The 16,583-nt window shown below is 45.1% G+C and overlaps 1 protein-coding gene across 5 annotated transcripts in view; it reads right to left on the bottom strand.

Moving 5' to 3' along the window:
• The window catches only part of PIK3CD (phosphatidylinositol-4,5-bisphosphate 3-kinase catalytic subunit delta), a 48,964-nt gene extending 36,076 nt beyond the window's left edge, over nucleotides 1-12,888 (bottom strand). For 2 of the 5 annotated variants that reach the window (XR_014573211.1, XM_083802255.1), the window contains exon 1: nucleotides 1,886-3,417. The gene's annotated coding sequence lies outside the window, so the exon portion shown is untranslated. Of the gene's footprint in view, nucleotides 1-1,885; nucleotides 3,418-3,526; nucleotides 8,488-8,867; nucleotides 9,073-9,231 lie in introns of those variants that run through there. The other 3 variants (XM_083802257.1, XM_083802258.1, XM_083802256.1) reach the window with 3 other exon arrangements.
• Between the last annotated feature and the right edge of the window lie 3,695 nt (nucleotides 12,889-16,583).

Below are 16,583 nucleotides of genomic sequence, written 5' to 3'. Positions count from 1 at the left end.
GAAAATCCCACAGCGCTTGGCTGGGCCCAGGGGCTGCTGCCCTCTATAGATTTACCAATGCCAGACCTAAAGCACAGTTTTCTATTCATCTTTCGACTGTATCACACTTACAATGACTGCTCATACAAATACCTTCTTTTCACATCCTTTTTCCTTCAGCAAAGACTCTTTCAAGCCTTTAGTCTCAACTATCAGCCTTTCGTAGCTCTCCTCTCAGCATTTGTCCTTGTGTCCCCTTTCAGGTTGTTTCTTGTCTTTCCTACTCCAGGTACCCCATTCTTGCACCTTTGCTCTCCTCAGCATTGCTTTACAAATGCACGTGGTTGGAAACACCAAATATACAGCTCCTAAACATCTCCCTGCCAAATTCCTTCTCTGCACCAACGTGGTGCGTGAGAATTCAGCCCATTTGTAGCCCAGATGAATTGGCTGGTCAGCTTTTAGAGGAAAAGGCGACGGAGGGAGAAAGAGGAGGAGGACAACAAGCAGCAGAAAACGTGGCCGTGGCACCTTGTTTTTTACAGGATTGCCTGGCAAGAATGCTTTCAACTGCCAAGTGTGCACCTGGAGAGGAAAACACCGTGCCTGCCCTCCTGGGTCATAAGCCACATAGCTATTGGCAATTTTAGTAAATAATAACGTTTCACTAAATAAATAAATACAAAATAAATAAATAAATAAATTTCACTAAATAAATAAAAGTAAATAATAACAGTTCACTGCTTCTGCAGGCGGAGTAATGATAAGCCTAGAAGTACCGTCTCTTATCCTCCACTTACTCAAAAAAAGAAAGAAAAAAAAAAGAAAAAGCCACACTTAATTGCACCACAAAGCAAACAGGAAGCCAGAGCAGTTTTAGGAGAGTTGAAACTATTTGCTCCATGTGGTTAACACTACCAAACAGGCGGGCAACCGCGTTTTTGCATCAGCTATGCAGTTGGTCTGCGAATATGGCTGGTAACTTGCTCTTATTTAAAAGTCAAAAGAGCTTTTCTTGGCCACAAGGTCTGAAATAGGATCACAGCCACATGAGGTGTATGACAGTGATCCTCATGGGCTAGCAGAGGCGAGCAGCAGAGCTCGTCTGTACGAGCCACCGGATACATCCCTCGCTGAGAACTGCCCGTGGCCAAACCAAGCAGGGCTCAAGGTTTGAGGATCACCGTTTCTTTTTGCATCTCACATGATGGGGCTCTGGGCTCTAGCACAGTGCTACAGGCTTTTAGTTTTGGGGGGGATTTCTTTAAATCACATACATTTGGGGTGCCTAGGTTCTCTTGCAAACTAGCAGTGTGCATGTTGAATGGAAGCGAGGAGAGTGGAGCCCGGAGCCACGGATGTGCGCAGCCACAGGCTTCCACGTAGTCTCATATTTTGAGCCTTCCAGTCCTCCACCTTCATCACCCAGAGCCTCCACAGCCTTGCTAATTACGATGAACTTCATAAACAGCTTAACACTGCTGTATTTTACAGATATTTATTCAAGCAGGCCACAAAGTAAGAGAGAAGAGGAAGAAGAGACCTTCCTCACTTTGCAAATCTGTGCTAGCTCTCTGAGGAAAGCATGGACTGATCTAAACCAACCGCGGGTCCAAAACTTCCTAAACTTTGTTGGGGAAATTCGGATGTGAATTCACAATTTTAATCAAGCCCTATAGGATTATTCATACGGCAATCAGCTGTGATACACTCACGACAACACGCACAACCTGCTCAATTAGCCAGCAGCATTATCAGAGCAAACGCTCATCCCAGGGAAACCAAGCTCTGACCTAGCACTGGGAGCATGGCAATGCCAACCTAATTTGACAAATTCCTGTTTGTTAGGAATATAGCACTACTAAAGACATTTACTTTTTATCATTAACGCATTCAGAATACATACTCTCTTTCAGTTGTGCTGCTTAAAGAGCTTTTGAATGGTATTACACTGTCAGCTCTGCACGCCCAGACTTTTCTTTCTCTGTCCTTAAGAGGAGAAAAACAAGACACAAAAATGAATTGCCCAAAAGTTACCTAAGGGAATGGGGAAAAAATCAGATTACATGTCTGGTATCTTCACCAAAGGACATGTTTTATCAAGATAGCGTAAATTTACTTGTAAAACTTATATACGTATAGATATATGTACATATTCAGAGAGTAGAAGAAAAAGAAAAGTGGAGGAAATGGTGACTTAAGTAAATAATCAGGTACAGAGTAATTCAAGCATGCTGGGAGGTGACTGGATAAGGGGTAGTGCATGCATTGGGACCACTGGCTGGTGGAAATGTGGAGGGACAGACAGTGATTGCCCAGGAAAGGGAGTGCACAGAGAATTTCCTTGAGGAAGAACAGCACCGTTAGGATACACGGACTCACTGCAGCCAGCGGTGCAAGGACTGGGGGGTGGTAGCCCCGCGTGTTGGTCTCTGGACAGAACAGAAACTAGCAAAAGGCTGTGTTGAATAAAACTGAGAGGAGAAATTCACCAGCACACCTTCTTAAAATGAGGACTAAAACCACCACCTCTCTCTTGAGGTCACTACCACATCTCAGGTTCTCCTTTCCCGCAGCTCAAGTCCCACCAAAACGCCTTGTCCCCTGCTAGGGACAAAGCAGAGGACGAATTCTGGGTGAGGACCCAGCTCCTTGCTGCTGTAGGCTGAACACCTCTGAAGGAAAATGTGGCAGTAATTTCACAGCTTGGACTTTGGGTCAGCTGACTGCATGGTGGTTTTAATAGGAAATGATTGTGTTTTTTTTCAAGAACAAGGCCACAGTTTGCTTGTTGTTATTGTCACAAAAGAGCTATTTTGGAGCAGGAAGCCATGGCAGAGCCTCGGCATGTTTTTTCTCTTTGTTTGATGGACATGCTCGCAAATGAAAAATCCATAAAGTGAAATCTTCCCACGAGCTGTATTAGGAGCTGATGGTGAATTGTTAGGGGGTGGGATTCAAGGACTCAAGCAGCCTGTCTGTTCAAAGAGATTTTGAAAGAGTGTCAAAGCCTGGGACTGTCTGAATGACAGAGAGGGGGGAGAATGACGACAAAGATGCTCAGCTCACTTGCTGAAGGCCAGAATGGCATATTTAGGTGTCCTTGCCCAAATAAAAATACTGTTTGATTTGTGTGACTATGCATTTCAATGAAGGACATCGCGGACTTGAGAACAACGCATTCCTCCATGACTTCCCCATAAATATTTATGGAGGAAAATTGAGCAACAAGAACTGACCTGAGTTAGCTAAAGCAAGGAGCTCAGATTCTATCTTGGTCATCAGCTGAAGCCCAGGACTTCTAAAGGAGAAAAGCCCCTGGAGGCAGTTCTCCTTAGGAGGATATCGAAATGAACCAGGAGGCTTTGTTTGATACCTCCTTAGTTGTAACTTTGAAATTCCAATGAAGAGACAACATCTGAGCATGAGCATTGTGTTAAGGAAAAAGCAAATTCACTTAATTTTTGGTGTTGCAAGCAGTACAAGATCCCGGGGAACAGAGGGAAAGGTATTAGTTAAATGCTAGACAGGAGGAGATGCTACTGACCCAGTTCTGTGAGATACAGGAGGCTCCGGCTACATCGAGGATACAGTTTGGGTTACCGACTGCAAAAATAAAGCACAACAGAACACAAAAGCAAACCAACACCACTAAAACAACAACAAACAAAATGACACACTACAAAATCCCAAGACTTAACGCTTTCAAGGACAAGACCTGGCACAAGGACTCACGTTCTACTCCTCGTACTGGCACTGGTGCCGTGGCCTTTAATAAGTTGTTTCACCTGTTTCTCTGCATGCAGAATAGAGATAACTTTACTTCCGCATTTCACAGGGCATTTGGTGAAGCTTTGTTGTTTGTACAAGTCATCTGAGGTCTTTAGCTGGTGGTGCTACAGAAGTTCAAAGCATCGGCGTAAACACAAAATATTGTTTATTTCTTTATCGCTTCAAAACCTAATTGCATACATACACGCAGCATTTCCATCCCCCCAAGGAATGCCTCTCAAAAACTCACTTCTGGTGAAGATGTTTTTTGATACAAGACCAAAATAAGTCCAACAGAAATCTACGGAGGCTACGTCCCTTTTCTCACAATTCAGGAGTGACAAACAACTTTCCTCTTCTTGCTCTGCAACACATTTTCTTGGGAGTATTTCTTTTTGCAGAAAGTAAGTGATCTATAAAACCACAAATTTCCATTATGAGTTATAACTGCCTGCTTAACTTAACCACGCTATTTAATCTTGAAATTACTGTTGGGGGATTCTGGATCCTTTCCTTTGCTATCAGAAGAAAAGCAGCACCCGGTCTTCCTACAAGCAGAAGCCCAATTTAATTTCACAACTGCTGGGTACTCAAAAATATAAAACTGGACTTCGGTGATAAAGCCATACCATTAAAAACCTTCACCTTCCTAGTTTTGGAATTTTAGGGGTCTTTAATAACAGTTTCCCAGCAAGACCGGATCTTGCAGACCTCTGTGTGGGTGGCTGTCTGCACGCTGAAGGCAGATGCAGGTGCCTGCCTGCACTAAATATTTTGCACAAACTCATGACTTTGTTATGTTTGGGTGGTTTTTATTTGCTTGGTTTTATTTGATGTTTAAAGCGTGTATTCCAAATTAAGCAGCGTTCAGAAACCAAATAAATTTGCTCCGTAATAAACAGAATATACGTATCACGTTACAAAACGAGATGGATGCCAGTGAGAAATGCTTTAAGAATTTTAACAGCCACCTGAAAAATCACTTAAGCGTCAGGACTAAGCAGCAAAGGGCACTGCATGAGTCATCAACGGCAACAAGGAGAAAAGGAATGTGAAGAGAGAATTTTTTCTTTTTCCTCCAAAAATGAGAGCTGGCTTTCGCTTAAAAAAAAAAAAAGTCTTATTTTTACTGTTAGCAGATTAAAATTTCCATTTATGAACAGGGGAATTTCCACCTGAGGCAAATCGGTGAAGAGTCATTTACATAGCCAGAGGTAAAACCACAGCTTTTACCCTGGGAACAGTGTCGAAGGAAAAACAGTCTCTTTCTGGTATGAGGAAAGTGCAAAAATTTTGTCCTCTAATTTTGGTCCAAAAATAGATAATGTTTGTTTTTATTAAGTCTTTAAAAATACTTACAAAGAAGAGAAGATGTATTTCACAGAAGCAAACATTCCAGCCAGCCTAAACCCAACCGGGACTGGGAAACTGTACCGGGTAAGCACTGAATACATTAAGCTCTTACATTATAACTACAAGGGTGAGCATGCCTCTCAAAATAAAAAGCTTCACTGTTTATTATTACTGTTTCATCATTTAAAATGTGGCAGCAGCCAGTGTTTGAGTCAGGCTGGGAGCACCAGCAGGATGCATTTCTGCAGCTAACTCTGCTGCCTTGGAGGATCCTTGCAGGTCTCCCCCTGCCCTTTTCCACGACACCGGCTGCGCTGCGAACTCGCTGCCTTCGTTTCCCTCTCGGGCTGGAAGGAAGAGCAGTGCTGAGCACTGGATCAGTTAAGAGATTAGTGTTTGCGATGTGCAAATTACAACATCTGATACCATACCGGACTGTTTTGTGTGGTACTCTCACATCTTCTACCCGGCGATGCACAGGCTGATACTACAAACTTGGGCTGCTGAAAAACAATCATGGTAATATTTTCTAAGCAACCTGGGCAGCTTGTTACAATGGAACTTGATACTCTTCTGCCTTTTTTCCCTCCTTGTGCAGTGCTGTTTTTCCCCTCCCTGTTCACAAAATTCAGGCTCAAAAAGACCAAGCAGCTCCCCAACACAGGGCTGAACCAGACCAGCCCCCATGCAACGCCAGCACATGGCCCTTCCTCACGGTGGAAACTGGGGTTCTCTGGAGCTTATGGGATTTAAAAGAGCAACATCTGGGGACGCCTAACAGAAAAAAAATAATAATAAAACAGAAGAGTATTTTTTTCCTGGTATTTTCTTAGTATAAACATTTTTTTGCTGTCTTTATTGTTGTTTTTCTGCTATCTCCACAGAAAAAGCAAAGAGTACCGCCAACTAGCAAAGTCTTTAAAATCAGTCACCTAAAACGGGAGTCTAGGGAGCCTACTGGTGGGGAATGGCCATCACAAAAGGTCTCCACCAGCCCCAAACCAAAGCCATCTGCCCCAGCACGGAGATGAGCAGCACGTCGCAGCCTGAAGGAAGGGTCCCCCAGGATGTGGTTAGCTTTTGCCCCCTGTTCACCCTCTTCCTGAGATCCACGAGACAACAGTTAGCATCACGCTGCCGCACTGGGTGGAAAAGCATGCACATGATGCCTGGCAAGCACAAATGAAGAGATGAACAGCATGCAAAGCAGCAAAGCACGACACGCAGAAAGTGAATTTTACATAAGCATTGTGTCTAAGCTATCGACAAGAAACCCAACTCACTCCCACTCTTAGACCACATCCTTTCGGGTCATCGGGAATTTTTATCAATAGTTGCAGAGTTTGCTGTTCTCTGGGTCTTAATTGAGTAAAATAATATAAAAAGGGAGATTCTTCAGCAAAAATCGTGCGTCATCGTGTTTTGCAGGCTGTGTGTTGCACATACAAGACACAAGGTCCTCATCCCCACTGCGGCTTTTCAGAGCCCAAGCACTGCCCTTCTGGTTGCTTGCCTTCCCTCAGCACCAATGAAACAGTTAAACAGAATTTTTTTAAAAAATCTACTTCCTTCAAGTTTCCTGGAAGATCATGCTGCACAGTTATCAAGGCCTAAGTCAAGAAAAATACTTGAAAATTAAGGAAAAAAAAGTCCCACCCATTTCACTGGTGTTTTAGCTGAATCTAGCACATTAAATAAATAAACCACTCCTAACCAGACAATAAAATTGTCCATATTGGTCAGCAACATTGAATATTAATTCAATTATTAAATCAATTGAATGATGGCAGTTTCCGCATGCAGAAATTAATTCCTTACGAAGAAAGGCTTGCAGTCTATCTTCATATTTGTACCCTGTATAGCTGTGAGTAATGGGGCTTTCACTATGCAATTTCTCCATTTTAACAGAAGAACAGCAACGTACCACAAATTACCCCTATTATATTATTACCCTAATATTAAATGATATTAAATTTTATTATTACCCCAATGATATTAAATTACCCCAACATTATTATTACTTATAAAGCTTTTTATATCCAACTACTCAGCCATTCGGTTGGAAAATTATAAAGATCTTAGCCTGAATTCGATGCAATTTTATTTCCACCTGCTCCCTGATAGCCAGCTTCTGCATTAGCACGACAAGCACAGAGCAGCTCACACCCCTGCCACCTATCCCTTTTGAACAGGAAAAATTTCAAGATAAAAATGTTCGTCTTATCGAGGCTGCCTGAAAGTTCCCTTTCTAACTCATCTCTGCTGTAAGCCTGCTCTGCGCCACCTCAAAGACCTTAAATCCAGCTTTCCCCCGGCTCCGGGAGCAGCAAATCATCAGAGAGAAGCAACAAAACAGCACCCGCAGCCTGTGATGCTGGCAGGAGCTCAGCAAGATAATATTGCTTTGAGTTTCCTATTTTATTTCCTCGTTACCTGCAACAGGAAAAAACTCAACCTTTCATTTCCTTCCTCCTGCCTACTTGCTGTGTAATGTTTTGAGCAACTGAGATAAATTAGCTAGAGTCAGGAGCCAGATTTTCAATTTACTCTTTTTTTCCGAAGGCTCTGGTTAGAAAGACACAGGACAACGTCTCCTGGGTAAAACAAGAAGGTGGCAGGGGTAAGAGGAGGACGGTAACAGGAACACACAGTTAGCAGAGCTCCCAAGCAGCAACAGATATGATGCTTGGCTGCCTACAGGAAAAAAACAGAGGCACTGTGTTGCCAAAAGGGAGACAGGTTGTGCCACTGAGATCATCCACAACCGTGGCAAGGCAAGCCTTTCAGAATCAAGCTTGGAAATTGAATGGAAAAAAATGATTTCATTCATGCAGCCTCCTTCCATCAGCACCAGCTTTGTGGGTACGAACATACCACGTGCAGCATGGTAGTATCACCAGAGCACGACGCCACACCACACTGCCTTGCGTGACTTTGAGAATGAAATGATCCCACTGAATGAATGTTCCCACTGAAGATGCTAGGCAATGTGGAAACCACATGAAAACGCAGACCAAACACCATTTCCAGTACCAAATTAGGGGATGTAGCTCCTTTGCCATGCCCTGAGCCTAAAACTCTACTTCTAGAAAGAAAAGCTTTGAAAGAATTAGCAGCAAGGAATAAGGCACCACAAAAGGGAACTATTACATCTCCTTCAGTGTCAGCAGAGCAGAGTTTCTCCTCGCAGGAGCACCAGGAGCGCCCGTGCCTCTGGTATGGTTCTCTACTTGCCAGATGTGAGGCTCACCAAACAGATGCCCAGTGGGTCAGCAAACCTCAGCACGACGCCCCGAGGAACCCCTGGTGGTGGCATTTCCTGGCAGCCGCTGCGGTGAGCGCCCACCACCCACCTGCTTGTCTGGCAGGTTCCTTTGGGATGCCCTGGGGAGACAAGATGCTTGCTCAACCCCCTGAAGTAAAGCTTGCAAAGAAAAGGGGCCTTGAAAGACGTTTCCTCCCCAGCCCCAAAAGCCCCCAACAAAAATACACCTAGCTACTGCACACGTGATCCCTTTTGTGGCAAAAGCAAAAGAAATTCACAAGCTCTTCGACACTAAAAATACATCCTTCCTCCTCCTCAGACTTCTCCTTTTGCAGAAACATTTCTCTTTCTGTGCCATTTCCCAGCCTGCTGCCCTCGTCTCGCACCAGCTCCCACCCCGGAGCCAGACGAACGCCCTTCCACAACACACAGCTCCTGATGAAGCCATATGGGCTTTTAATAACGCGTCATTACAGCCCCAGCCACAGCACCCACTTACGGGCCATGCGGTGCTAGCAGGTCGTGCCCCGACTCCTCCTCCACGTGCATTATTCATTCACCATTTCTCTCTTCCTTCAGTCTGCTATCGATTGCTGCCGCTTACTCCCGTGCACTCTGCCAGTGAATTCCCCGTGTCGGGAGGCGGGGGGAATGGAGGCTGCTTTCTGCTTGCAAAACACCAGCGTGCTTCTACCTGTGTATACCTAAATAGCCGTGTGACAAACTTCAGATCAGCAAATGGCAAAATAGATAAATAAATAAATAAATAAGGCAAACAACCCCTCAAAATCCACACCTGATCTTGTTTTTCTACTGCTGAATCAGAGCCACAGAGACTTGCAAGAGGAGGGATGCACAAGTACCTGCATCTGGTTGCACTTCCCAGTATGGCTGAGCTCTTGTCCCCCCCAGGCTCCTGTCTTCACCCAACCTTTGTCTTCCTTCCTCTCTCGAAACAGACACCACGAGCATGTTCGGTAGTGATGGGATACACAGCGCAATCCAGAGCATCACTGCATTTCTTCCTACTCCTCTTGCTTGAACCTCTTTTGTGAGGTCCTGCTAGAAGGGAAGGCAGCTCCAAGTCTACTCCGTTCACAGGTGACAACAAATAATGGCATTCGAAATCCTGCTATGCTGCAAGGAAATAAAGATGAGAACACCTAAAAAACTTGCACAGAAAAGAGCACTCACAGGGCAAAGTCTTCCCCTTCAGGAACTCTAGAGAGAGCAAATGGCCACCCACGGGACAATCAAACCTTGATGAATTTTTTCTTCACTTTCTTGATGGTCAGCATCTCCAGCTTGTCGATAGATGGTTGTGCCTGCTGCCTTGGCTCTGCTTTGGAGCCCTTGTAGCTACGTGTGGGCAAGCGTGTCCTGGCAGTTCTGCCCACATGTGAATTAGCAAAGAGTGAGCAGAGCCCCCTGAACAATGCTTAAACCATCTGGCTTCAGGGGAAAGTGGTCTTCCTGCATGCTGACAGCATCAGGAGAGACGCTGAGTATGAATTGTCCAGTGGTACTCCCTATTTACTCCCTTGGGATCTCTTATATCAGAAAAATAAAGCTGTTCACACCGATTCTCTTATGTCACAGAAAAAAAATAGAGGAAGAGGACATGAAGAAAAAAAAGGCAAAAAAAAAAAAGCACAGCAGAACTGATTCTGAACACGATGTTTTTCTCTGCTGTGAATGAGGAGTCAGCAGCCCTGATTGCATGTGTGCAAATTCCCCCAAAGTTTCCCTGAAACTTTCCATTACAGAGAGGCAGCAGAGCTCTAGTAAAGATGGCCATCAATTTTATGCTGATACTTGTTTATTTACTTCAGTGAAGATACATCTGTTAGATCTTATCGCCAGTGACTGAGTCACCCTCTGCTACATACGTGCAGTTGATTCTCCCTAAGGAAGGGAGCAGATCTGCAGTTCTCCACATTACAAGTGCTCAGAAGTCATCTGGCTGCAATGGATCTCCACCCTACAGTGCTTTTCCACCCATTCTAGCTGTTGCCCTAAGTGAAGAACAATGTTCTGGTGGGAGAAGTGGGAATTGCCTGCTGATGGGCTGTTTCCTTTAAAGTACAACACAGCTGCAGCTTTTACGTTACCTGCAAGCTTACGAAAAATCTGCTCAGGTTATGTAGGAACAGATCTCTGCAGGAGATTGTATAGAGCCCAGTGAGAGACCAGACAGATGCAGCTCTCCAGGAGGAGGAGAGAACTTCTGCTAGATCCTAGACAGATGTACCTGGGAGATGTGGTGAAACACAAATCCAGGAAGATAATGACTCCAGGAATTAATCTGAAAGACATGAATGGGCATCACCACGAAAGCTCCAGTGACAAAGTCACATTCAGCACACAGTCTGCACTCAGCCTCTAGACTCCCTGCTAAATCTGATTAACTGCAGCCTTGTATCGCAGTAGACACCTCGGCCCACAAAGCACAGACCACAGCATTACAGTGCAAGAATCATTCATACAGCTGCTGGCGCCTCTGGAGGGAACTGTAAAGAAGAGAAGAAAATTAAATCTTAATGGAAGCCTGTTCCTGTCATTTGGGAACCAGCACTACCAGCAGGCTGGCCAGCTCCTTTACAGTCCAGATCAGATGCAGAAAAGCAGGCAACCCTTCTCTTGCTTAGCAAACATTTGCACAAGCTGCTTCTGCCTCTCCTTGTATCATTGGTCAGAGCGGGTACCACCAGTAACAGTAGTTGAGATCGAGCAATGGCAATGGCATTTATCTGCAGGAGTCTGATGGGAGCCAAGGGTGGGCGATTTAAAGGTGATGTCCCTTCCATCCTTGCCCTGCTCTAATCTGCATGCAAAGCTCATAGGTTAATTTTCCACCTCTCTCCCCAGCAGCTGATTAAAGGGGCATCTTATTCAATTCCCCTTCCTTTTCTATCTCCAGTTGAGTCCTATCTGTCCACGCTTTGGCAGCTGTTTTTCTCCTTCATTCCCGCCCATTTGCCTGCTGTTGTCTTGCTAATTATTTTTACAAGGCTCAGTAATTGATGCAATTTTCCTCATTTTTCATCTCCTTCCTCCAGCACTGTCTGGCAAACAAGGAACTCCACAAGCAGCTGTGCTCAGTTGGCTGCCCCATCCGCCTCCTGCAGAGGGAAGCCATCGCCAGAACACGCCTTTGAGACTCAGTCCTCTATTTACCTTCCTCTGGACTCTGTAGCCATCACCCACAGGAGCTGCATTCAAAGTCACTTAGCATCATGTGAGCAAACCGAGGGTCTGATGTCACGAGTAAAAGCAGTGGCTCAGAAAAACCCATACGTATGCGCTGTGCCTTGAGCCAGTTATCTGCAGCCATCTAGCTCCGTACCTCACCATTTTTTAGCTTCTAAAGAATTTATCTTTTGACTCACTGCCAGACAAAGCAGCAACACTGATTTCACAAGAAAAATAGCCTCTCGTTCTACACCAATCGCACTGACTTAAGCGCAGGACTGCTTGTACCTTTCTCTAGGGCGCGTGGCATCGAGCAAGAACGCAGATCAGATACCAAAGTGAACGTGGTATTACTGGTACCATATGGTACAGCAACTTCCTCAGCCCTACAGGTTATTCACCTACTGAAGATGAATTATGGATTTCACCAGAGTGAGTAGAGACTTACAGATGTTAAATCTGTGGGAAACAAAAAAAATGTTTTCAAACAACGTTGGTAAGGAGCCCTGTTCAGGAAAGGACGCTGCTAAGGGCTGACTCGAGCAGGACAGCTCATGGTGCAGTTCCTTCATCCAAGAGATGTCCTAGAAATACCTTTTTTTCACGCTTTGCCTTCTTTGATGGTCCAACATACCATTTCCCCTTCTGGTAGGAGAGTAACAGTAAAGAGAGGAATTACACCGACAGCAGAGTTCCTAATGCAACTTCTTGGTATGCTGTGAATACCAATCTGAAAACCACAAGTCTCACAATTTTCAGGTTTTTGCTAACTGTTAGGAATTGCTGCCTGGCTCGCAGTTTGGGAATCCCTTCTCTGAGCAGTTTGCCATTGTCCAGCCTTTGTACAAGCTGCTAACTGCCCGAGGTCGTGGTAAGGCAACCTGTAAATGTTCAAACAAGACGCTTGCTCATTTTGCACACTGGGCTGCATTTTTTTTCTAACATAAAAACCCAAATGCTGCAGGATTCAGCACTGGTGGTTCATCTTTCAGCATTATTCTGACACTGACTACCTCTGACTATCCCAGGATGCCAAAGCATAGGGCAAATTCTAGTTCTGTCCATCCAAGAGCAACTCGGGAAGACAACTGCCAAAGAGGAAAGTGCCCGGACTGTTCTGCTGCAGTCACACCAAGCTGAGCAATGAATTTCTGCAGAGCACGTGTGTACCACAGCATCACCTCCCTCAGAGAGCTGCTTCTCTGGTACACAGCAGCAGGATCTCACCCAGAGAAACACATAAGCACGTGGTGCCTATTCCAGAGCCAGCTCCAGATCTCTTGCAAGCATCACCGGAGGCTTCTTCCAGCCTTCTAACCTCCACCCCGTCCTCCCTTGCAGCTTGTTGTTTCAAAGAGCAGTGGTGTGAAAAAACAGGAAGCCATGCAGAGGAGAGAGAGAATACAGATTGAGGCACGAAACTGCAGCAGCAACAGCTCCTCCCCACACACACACACCCCACCCCCTCTTCCCTTCCCACCCCCTTACCACAGGCCACGCTTTGGGTGAGAAACGCCGTGCTTGCTCTTGACGGGAAACTGGTTACGGAGCCGCATGGCCAGAGAGCCACTGCGGGAGGGGAAATCCAGCAGCGTGGAGGGAAGTGCTTCTCTGCTCGGCAGGTCTCAAGGGAAGGAGGTGGGAGTGTAGCTGGTGTCAAGAGAGCCAGACAAAGCCATAGGCTGTGGGGTATCGGGGGCTCCTTGTACGTCTGCTGCGCTGTCGGCACAAGTCCTAGCACCTGCTGCCCACTCCCGTGCGGCAGAAGAGGCAGGACGGAGCACGAACGGCTCCCACTTCTGCACTTTCCTCTTTGGGAGGCCATGCTGTGGGGAGGCTGAAGCGGAAAGCAGATTGCAGGGGGTGCAGGACACCCAGAGCATCAGAGCTGTGGGAGCTGTATTAACCTCCCTCCAGACAAGGCACGATCCTGCACATCTCCCTCCCAGAGCTCCCTTGTTGCCCTCGTTCCCCCGGGAACTGGGATTGATCCTTTCTTCCCCTTCCCTCCTCCAACAAATTTCACCACAACTCTTGGAGGCCAAAGAGGGATTTTTGAAGAAGGGGAGATCTGAGACTCAACTGCTGCCCATTTGTCCATTTTAGAGCTTCTGCAGTAGGCCACTAACAGATATGGGCTGCTTTTGAAAGCATCACTCTCTTCGTAGCTTGGATGGGTCTTTCTTGGTCCCTGGCTGGCTTTGGGAGGTAATGCAAAATCATTCTTGCTCTGAAAGTACCAGGGCCACAGAGTAAAAGGAACAGGTCAAAACCAACACAACCCCACAGGCAGCTCTGCACCCATTTTAAGCTGTAAACTTCAAGGAAAAATACGCAATCCTCTTATTCCCGAGGTTTCAAACTGCCAGCTTCACATATCTCCTGTGGACCACTCTACAATCTGTTGACTTCATCTATGACCTGCTGTACCCAAACAGCTCTCAGCGTCATTTTCATGCCCATAAAACCTGACTGTTTAAGGAACAGCCTGCCCAAGTCACAGCTCCCTATTGAAGAGGTCACCTTGCCCGTGGCTCTCAGCACTCACAGCTCTCCCAACCCACCCTCTGTTGGCAGCTTCTGACAAAAGGTTCCTATTTTGCAGAAGCCTCCATTGCTCTCGCCCTTATCTTTTCATTCTTTTACACAAGGCTGAAAGATTAAAAGGGTGGAGATGAGGAAGCAACAGTTAGGGGCAAAAACACTGCAGCAAGGAAGAGAAAGGCCAAGCAAACCCCCTGATAAACGAGGGGACACTGCGACTTCCATTTCGCACAAGGTATTTCCAATGTTATCTCTACACACAACCACTTCTATTTTTCGTCAACCAATTAACGGGATAAAACAAAAGGAAAGAATCAATGTCACAAGAATCCTGGTGATGCAACAAAGAAAAGAAAGAAAAAAAAAACATGTTCAAAACCTAGCTTTGGCCAGTGTTTCTATAATTACTTTGGATTTTGACAATTAAAAGTCTTACATCTGTACTGATTCAGCACCATGCATGAGTGAATTCTCCTTTTCTACTGTTAATGACACACAAAACCATTACTTTAGTTGCTAAACCCAAGGAGGGAAATAAGCCAAGACAGATGTGAGACAACACAATGGAAAAGAATTCAACAGCCTGATGTCTACTGGTGGGAAAGGGGAACGTACTATTTTCTTAGCCATTTTCAAAGACTCTGTATTGCTTGCAAAGGGATACGCTGTGCTGGGGTTTATTTATAAAACCTATAAGAATGTTGACCAAAGAAGAAACTTGAAGAAAAATAAGCAGAGGTCAAGTTTTCTAAACTCAGTCACAAACCCAAGAGAAAGAGGATCACCAGTAAGAGCCTCTGCTGCTGGAGGGATGCAAAACACAGGAGAGGCCCCAGTACTTCTGAGCTGCTAGAAAAGCCATGCAAACCCTGAACAATCTCCCTGGTCTAAATGCAGCCAGCACTGCAGTTTCCTATTCCAGCCACAGCACGAGTGTGTGAGTGTCTGAGCAAGACTGAGGGGGATTCCCAGCACCTCTCTTTGCCGACTGCAAGTCTTCCCAGGCTCTAAAGCTTTTTGGTTTGAACTTGTAAATAACCGATGAGAAGAAATGCTCCTATAAAAAGTGATTCAGAGAAAGGACTTCATCTAAAAGCTCCAAAACACTCCTTGGAAGAGACCATCTCTGCTGACAATTGAAGGAACCGCTGGAGAAGGGAGCCAGTTAGAAAAGGTGATTCACTCTCTGTGGCAATCACACCATGAAATCCCTGCAAGAGACCTGCCTGACTCTGTGCCTGTGGGACTGTGGCATTTATCTGTGCACACCTGTGCTCTGCTGCTGGGAGGGTGCAAGCAGGAGAAAGCACTACAGTTGCAAAAGGCAGTTGAACTCTCATTCCCATCTTCCTTTGACACTGCTCCTACACATCCTCATTGCTTCATTTTCTAGAAGGGATGGAGATGCAATCCTTCACCAAAGACCAATTTCAGCCTTGCTAAAACGATCCCCCTAGACTTGGTATGCTGGAGCAAATGCACCATCTAGTGGCACACACAAATGGAAAAGCTGTGGAACCAATGAAGTGCTGGCAAATACATCACTTACCGACTGAAACAGGCTGCTAAAGGTAACAAAGGACCAGCACGACACACGCACCCACTGGGAAGAGAACACAAAGCTCTTTACTCTTCTGCACGTCCTCAAAAGCTTGAGATACCTGTGTATTTGTAAGTGAGACGACAATCAAGAGCTGAACCAACGTAAAATTCCTGCATCTGTAACTGCCACATATAACTTGATAACATTGTATTTCTTGGTGCACAGAACTCCTGTGGCCTTTTATTCCAGATGTTAATCTTAAAATACGGTTTAACTGGAAACTTCAGACCACTTTCTTATGCTCTACCTGATATATTGCATTTTGTTTCACAGCCTCTCCTGCCTACAGTGACACTCAGCATTTCATGCTTCACATACAGCTTTTTATCCATTGCTCAAAGGCACTGGCACACTGGTGAATTTAGCTGTGAGGAAGCCTTAAGAAATCAAAGACTGAAGTCTGCTCATAGCAGCCCCTGTGGAACCGGAGCCTCACCAAGACAACAACACAGTATCTGCACCCTCATGAAATGGAAAGGATAATTTAATCAACATTATTTCTCTGTAGAAGTTTCAGGTGAAACTAGAACATACAGGTAGCCACACATATGTGTATGATTCATATATCCACTAACCATAGGGGACATAAAACTTCTCTAAACATATATAACATATATATGAATATATATATTTAAAACGAAAACCCTAGAAGTCTTTGTTTTACATACATACAGACTTACCACCAGCTTCAAGATGCAACAACTCTTAGATACCTGTGTTCCACTTTGGGCACTATATTGATTTTATAGCCAAATATAGCCTGCAAGCAGTTAAATGTGGAAGATTATTAGGAGCTACAAGAAAAACAAGACTAAAAGAAAACAAAAAATTATCTAGAAAATAATTAAACTGCAATATCTTTAATATGTTGGACTT

The sequence above is a fragment of the Anser anser genome (genome assembly GCF_964211835.1).
Source record: "Anser anser genome assembly, chromosome: 17".
NCBI lineage: Eukaryota > Metazoa > Chordata > Aves > Anseriformes > Anatidae > Anser > Anser anser.
Note: the sequence above shows the minus strand (reverse complement) of the source record. Positions and strands in the feature narration are given on the sequence as shown.